This window comes from Bombina bombina, chromosome 5 (assembly GCF_027579735.1).
Source record: "Bombina bombina isolate aBomBom1 chromosome 5, aBomBom1.pri, whole genome shotgun sequence".
Lineage (NCBI taxonomy): Eukaryota > Metazoa > Chordata > Amphibia > Anura > Bombinatoridae > Bombina > Bombina bombina.
Window position 1 is genome coordinate 1,135,998,301 of NC_069503.1, and position 7,003 is coordinate 1,136,005,303.

Sequence of the window (7,003 nt, forward strand, 5' to 3'; positions counted from 1 at the left end):
ATTGGCTAATAGGCACTTCCGGTTACTGCTCATCGGCTAATAGGCACTTCCGGTTACTGCTCATTGGCTAATAGGCACTTCCGGTTACTGCTCATTGGCACTTCCAGTTACTGCTCATTGGCTAATAGGCACTTCCGGTTATTGCTCATTGGCTAATAGGCACTTCCAGTTACTGCTTATTGGCTGATAGCTACTTGCAGCTACAGCACTCTGAGTACTTGTAACCCAGTGATTATTAGTAAGAAGTGCACAGCTGAGCTTTTACTTCATATGTATATGTTTAAATGCTGCTTTTCAGATGGATGACAGTTTTAGAGTAGAGTATCCCTTTCAAATGCATTGCTTAGTTTATCATTAAAACATTCATGCCCAATAGCAATGAGACACTGACTTGAATCACTTTAGTGTTCCTGGCAGTGCTCTAGTGTTCCTGGCAGTGCTCTAGTATTCCTGGCAGTGCTATAGTGTTCCTGGCAGTGCTCTAGTGTTCCTGGCAGTGCTCTAGTATTCCTGTAAGTGCTCTAGTGTTCCTGGCAGTGCTCTAGTGTTCCTGGCAGTGCTCTAGTATTCCTGTAAGTGCTCTAGTGTTCCTGGCAGTGCTCTAGTGTTCCTGGCAGTGCTCTAGTGTTCCTGGTAGTGGGTTAATATTCCTGGCAGTGCTCTTGTGTTCCTGGCAGTGCTCTAGTGTTCCTGGCAGTGCTCTAATGTTCCTGGTATTGGGCTAGTATTCCTGGCAGTGCTCTTGTGTTCCTGGCAGTGCTCTAGTGTTCCTGGCAGTGCTCTAGTATTCCTGTAAGTGCTCTAGTGTTCCTGGCAGTGCTCTAGTGTTCCTGGTAGTGGGCTAGTATTCCTGGCAGTGCTCTTGTGTTCCTGGCAGTGCTCTAGTGTTCCTGGCAGTGCTCTAGTATTCCTGTAAGTGCTCTAGTGTTCCTGGCAGTGCTCTAGTGTTCCTGGTAGTGGGCTAGTATTCCTGGCAGTGCTCTTGTGTTCCTGGCAGTGCTCTTGTGTTCCTGACAGTGCTATTGTGTTCCTGGCAGTGCTCTAGTGTTCCTGGTAGTGGGCTAGGGTTCCTGGTAGTGGGATAGTATTCCTGCCAGTGCTCTTGTGCTTCTGGCAGTGCTCTTGTGTTCCTGGCAGTGCTCTAGTATTCCTGGCAGTGTTCTAGTGTTCCTGGTAGTGGGCTAGTATTCCTGGCAGTGCTCTAGTATTCCTTTTAGTGGGCTAGTATTTCTGGCAGTGCTCTTGTGTTCCTGGCAGTGCTCTAGTGTTCCTGGCAGTGCTCTAGTGTTCCAGTCAGTGCTCTAGTGTTCTTGGTAGTGGGCTAGTATTCCTGACAGTGCTCTAGTATTCCTTTTAGTGTGCTAGTATTCCTGGCAGTGCTCTTGTGTTCCTGGCAGTGCTCTTGTGTTCCTGGCAGTGGTCTAGTGTTCCTGGCAGTGGTCTAGTGTTCCTGGCAGTGGTCTAGAATTCATGGCAGTGCTCTAGTATTCCTGGCAGTGGGCTAGTATTCCTGTCAGTGCTATAGTGTTCCTGGCAGTGCGCTAGTGTTCCTGGCAGTGGGCTAGAATCCATGGCAATGCTCTAGTGTTCCTGGTTGTGGGCTAGTATTCCTGGCAGTGCACTAGTGTCCCTAGAAGTGCTCTAGTGATCATGGTAGTGGAATATAATTCCTGGCAGTGCTCTAGTATTCCTGTAAGTGCTCTAGTGTTCCTGGCAGTGCTCTAGTGTTCCTGGTAGTGGGCTAGTATTCCTGGCAGTGCTCTTGTGTTCCTGGCAGTGCTCTTGTGTTCCTGGCAGTGCTCTAGTGTTCCTGGTAGTGGGCTAGGGTTCCTGGTAGTGGGATAGTATTCCTGCCAGTGCTCTTGTGTTTCTGGCAGTGCTCTTGTGTTCCTGGCAGTGCTCTAGTATTCCTGGCAGTGTTCTAGTGTTCCTGGTAGTGGGCTAGTATTCCTGGCAGTGCTCTAGTATTCCTTTTAGTGGGCTAGTATTTCTGGCAGTGCTCTTGTGTTCCTGGCAGTGCTCTAGTGTTCCTGGCAGTGCTCTAGTGTTCCAGGCAGTGCTCTAGTGTTCCTGGTAGTGGGCTAGTATTCCTGACAGTGCTCTAGTATTCCTTTTAGTGTGCTAGTATTCCTGGCAGTGCTCTTGTGTTCCTGGCAGTGCTCTTGTGTTCCTGGCAGTGGTCTAGTGTTCCTGGCAGTGGTCTAGAATTCATGGCAGTGCTCTAGTATTCCTGGCAGTGGGCTAGTATTCCTGTCAGTGCTATAGTGTTCCTGGCAGTGCGCTAGTGTTCCTGGCAGTGGGCTAGAATCCATGGCAATGCTCTAGTGTTCCTGGTTGTGGGCTAGTATTCCTGGCAGTGCACTAGTGTCCCTAGAAGTGCTCTAGTGATCCTGGTAGTGGAATATAATTCCTGGCAGTGATCTATGTTCCTGGCAGTTCGCTAGTGTTTCTAAAAGTGCTCTAGTGTTCCTGGCAGTGATCTAGTGTTCCTGGAAGTATTTCTGTCCAGCCATGGTCCTGTCACTGGTGGCAAAGACAGGAATCTTGTGTATATATGCATATCCTGCACTCCCTGCTGGCTTGTCTCCTTCCATCTGAAATACAAAATGTGCAACTTTTGGCCGCCCTGATCAACAACTACATTTTTATTCAGTTTTAGACCGTGACAGATGTGCATGAGCAAGTAATACAGAGCAAGCAGGCACGGCTGAGGAAGGGAGTTGTGCATAGTTATAGAAAAAATCTTATCTCAACTGTTTAAGTTTTACCGCTGCTCTGCTATGAATTCAGCACTCTGCTCTGCCAGGACCCCCTACAATTGTATTTTATGTTGCCTTAGTTAGTGGGCCCTTTTAAGAACCTTACTTACTTAGCTGGACAGATAGCTCAGCATGCTAATGCACTGTGGCTGAGCTCTGTAGCAACCTAAGGATTGCAGGTTCGATCCCCGGCAAGGTCAACTCAGCCTTTCATCCTTCCGAGATCAATAAAATGAGCAGCGCCTTGAGACCCTTATGGGTGATTATCCGCGCTTTACAAGTACCCAATACATACATGCACATTACCATGTAAATATGAGAAGAAACGCTCAGTCAGCTTTGATCTATTTTACCAAACCAAGTATGAAACACCTAATTCTCCTAGGTTTATGGCCTCTGTCACCTATTAATGCAATAAAACAAATGGTAAATAAATCACATGGAGGGCACAAAAATACAAATGCCAGGCGCATATTAAATGAATAATTAATCTTTTGAGGTGATTATTTGATAAAATGTTGAGCAATAGACTTTAGAACTAAAGTACGCATATTTATTTTTACACAAGGTAAACCAGCAGGTCTAGTGCGATTCTAGAGCACACATGACGATGGACACTATCTAAAGCCTGCCGCTGACACACTTAGGAGCAAGTATTGTGTCATACACATAGGTAGTAAGTTGTCACATGGCTAGGAATCTACTGTAGCAAAGGTGCTGTTGCCACAAGTTTTCTGTGGATATAATGTGTCAATGTCACAACGAGTCAACCATTAGCCTCTTGGATAGCAGAATAAAAATATATAATGCGTAACCCCAGACACTACTTTATTTTCATCCTGTTTTTTGCTCCACACGTGGCCGCCATTCCTCTCGTTTGTTCCTTTCCTTACATTTGTCCTCTATCTCTCTTATTCTCTTTACTGCCCCTTCCATCTTATTCTGCCCTGCTGACTTGTGTCCTTCCATCTTACTCTACCCCTGTTAATATGTCCCTTTATCTCTGCACTTCATCCCTATTAATGTCACTATTGCCTTCTTTCGGACATCTCAATTGTCTGCTCCCATTTTCTGCTTCAAACTATCCTGCTAGCTCACCTCAATCCTGCTAGCTCACCTCCATCCTCATAGCTCATCTCCGACCTGCTAACTCACCACCGACCTGCTAACTCACCACCAACCTACTAGCTCACCTCCATTCTGCTAGCTCACCACCATCCTACTAGTTCACCTCCATCCTTCTACCTTACCACCATCCTACTAGCTCACCTCCATCCTGCTAGCTCACCACCATCCTACTAGCTCACCTCCATTCTGCTAGCTCACCTCCATCCTTCTAACTCACCACCATCCCACTAGCTCACCCCCATCCTACTAACTCCCGTCCATTCTGCTAGCTCACCTCCATCCTTCTAACTCACCACCATCCCACTAGCTCACCCCCATCCTACTAACTCCCGTCCATTCTGCTAGCTCACCTCCATCCTTCTAGCTCACCACCATCTTGCTAGCTCACCTCTATCCTGCTAGCTCACCTCCATCCTGCTAGCTCACCTCCATCCTATATGGATAAATCAGTTGACATATTAGCAGGATGGTCAGGGTTACTTGGAGCTGATGTATCTAATCATAACTTTGGTGCCCTAAGACATGGAATGCTTAGTGACCTACAGTCAACAGGATGTGGAGAGTAGTTGGGATCTCTAGGGAGATTGTGGTTATGCCCTTGTAGTAAGCCAGGTGGGATTCTTCCTCTGTGGTGCACTAATAAATGTGGCTCACAAATTCATTCATGACCCCTTATGGCCTTGTAGGAGATGCCAGTGTCTTGGTGCACTACTGTCAGGTACACGTATATGGTGTCGCTTTCTTTCCTTCTTCTTGATATTCTTCTTCTGGGTCTTTGTTACAGTTTTGTATGAGCCTTTCTTTATTAATGGCTTGGCAGGTTTAGGCATCATTGCTGACTAAGCTCTTCTTAGCAAAAAAGTACTATTAACCAGTCTACATTGAAAATCTTTAGTCCATTGTCAAAGTTGCAGCCACAATGCTAGGATAGCGTTAACTCTCATTGACCCTGCTTCTAACTACTCTTATGATGCCAATTACCTGACACCAAAATGGTGGACATCCGCATTTTGCAGATGTGTGTCATGGGCAGTGGTATCTTGGTATAGTCTAGGTGTCCGCCCATCACATTCTGACCCAAAAACTCAAGTATATGAAAACAATTGTAATGGTTGGATTCAGATCTATGGCAAACAGTTTACCTGTGACCACAGTTATTTCCTGAATAGTTTTTCAAAGGAAATATTTATTAATCTGTATATTTGGTATAATTTCATTTACTATGATAGGTTGTATCAAACTGAAGAGAATTACATACGGGACAAATCCATATCTCTGGGGCTGCTAAATAGGCCAGACTTTCCTAATAAACCAAGACCCATCAATTAGATCTGATCATTCTGAAAATATAACCATATCTGGGCCTGTTTGCTGCCTTAGTGTATTAGACAAGTCCTGGGTGCCAGTACTTAACTCTTATAGATTTGCCTCCTTACAAAATGAATCCCTGGCTCCTAATAAAAAAAATGTACAGCCGCCATTTTGCATTCTAGGTGGCTACTACGTTTCAGATAAATTTGGCAACTGCTTGGTTGGGACATAAGTAAAATGAAGTTTTCTTACTGTAAAACTATAACTATGGAGTTGGCTCAAAACACCAAGCTAAATCAACAACAAAGATATGCCAGATGCAGCCTATATTCCATCCCCTAAATACAGTTAAAGCGATATGAAAGAAAAAAAATTGTGATAGAGATAGAACATACAACTTTTAAAAATTGTTTACAATTTATTTCTATTATCAAATTTGCTTAATTCCCATGATATTCTGTGCTAAAGAGATACCTAGGTAGCATCTAGTGCACTATATGGCAGGAAATAGTGCTGCCATCTAGTGGTCTTGCAAATGGATAACATTCTTGCAAAACTGCTGCCATATAGTGCTCCAGAAATGGGCCAGCTCCTAAGCACGTCTCTGCTTTTCAACAAAAAATTCCAAGAGAACGAAGAAACATAATTGAATTAAAAAAGGAAGTTGTTTAAAATTGCATGTTCTATCTGAAACACAAAATAAATAATGTTATGTTTCATATCCCTTTAAGTACTTTAAAGCAGAATTTAAAACTGGCTACACATTGTCCCAAACTATCTTTTTTTCCCCCTAAAATGAACCATTTTTTAGATATTTACCTTTTTATTGCCTGGTGCAATGTTACTGCAGAGCAAGATCACAAGTACATGAATAACGTTTTGGAAGTCATTAAAACAAATGACCCAAACACAATACACAGCAGCGTATTAAAAACTAACTAGCACTATGCAGTTTCCAGTTCTATTAGGCTTACTATTTCATGTACAAAAACTTAGTATTAGGATATTGATCAGTTCTGCTAATTAAGCCCACATATCTTGTGATGTCAGTGTTTTATATTGCATGTGCCAGAGAGCTATTAAACAGGGGTAATTGTATTGTTCATCATTAGTGTTGCAGATCAGATATGAGCTATTGATAGACAGGTTAGGGCAAAGCCATTGAACCCGACCAAATCACAGACCTTAAAGGGCAAGGTACAGAACTTCTGCTGTTAGTCAATCACACAGATACATGGCGTTTATGCCTGGAGTGCCTTAATAATTTAACCCTTTGGACCACAGCACATTGCAGTGCAATGTTTACAATCCTCTCTAGCAACCAAAGGGTTAAGAGCCGGCTATTAAAAGCCACAGAGTCATTATTGTAAACACTGGAGTGCCTTATGGCTAATGAAGGATAGTAAGCGAGTGAGGACCAGGATTATTTATCAGAGTTTAACTTGTGCTGTGTTACAGACTATTGTATGCATCAAAGGAAATACTCAAATGTTTTAACCGGGAGATTAATGGGAAACTGGACAAATTGGAGCAAAATTTATGTTAATAAATAATAAAAATCTCCTCCTAAACAATGTTTTTAATTGTGTTTTGTGTGTGTGTGACAAAGATTGTTATGTGACAATGTGCCAGTGATCAGTTAGTCATGTGTCAAGTGTGCGCTGTGTGTGTATGACAGGGCCGCCATCAGGGGGTGAAAGGGTAAAGAGGCAAGCACAACTATTATTTAAAAAAAATGTCAGCCACCAGAGGGCGCTACAGCAGAGTGCTATTGAGAGCGGGAAATGTCATTGCAAGAAGTAAAG

At 43.6% G+C, this 7,003-nt stretch overlaps 1 protein-coding gene across 1 annotated transcript in view; it reads left to right on the forward strand.

Annotated features, from left to right (window-relative positions):
* LOC128661186 (1-phosphatidylinositol 4,5-bisphosphate phosphodiesterase gamma-1-like) overlaps positions 1 to 6,772 on the forward strand; it is a 370,915-nt gene extending 364,143 nt beyond the window's left edge. The window contains 1 exon segment of the mRNA XM_053715427.1: positions 1 to 6,772. This exon segment is cut by the window's left edge and continues 2,268 nt beyond it. The gene's annotated coding sequence lies outside the window, so the exon portion shown is untranslated.
* Positions 6,773 to 7,003: the final 231 nt, after the last annotated feature.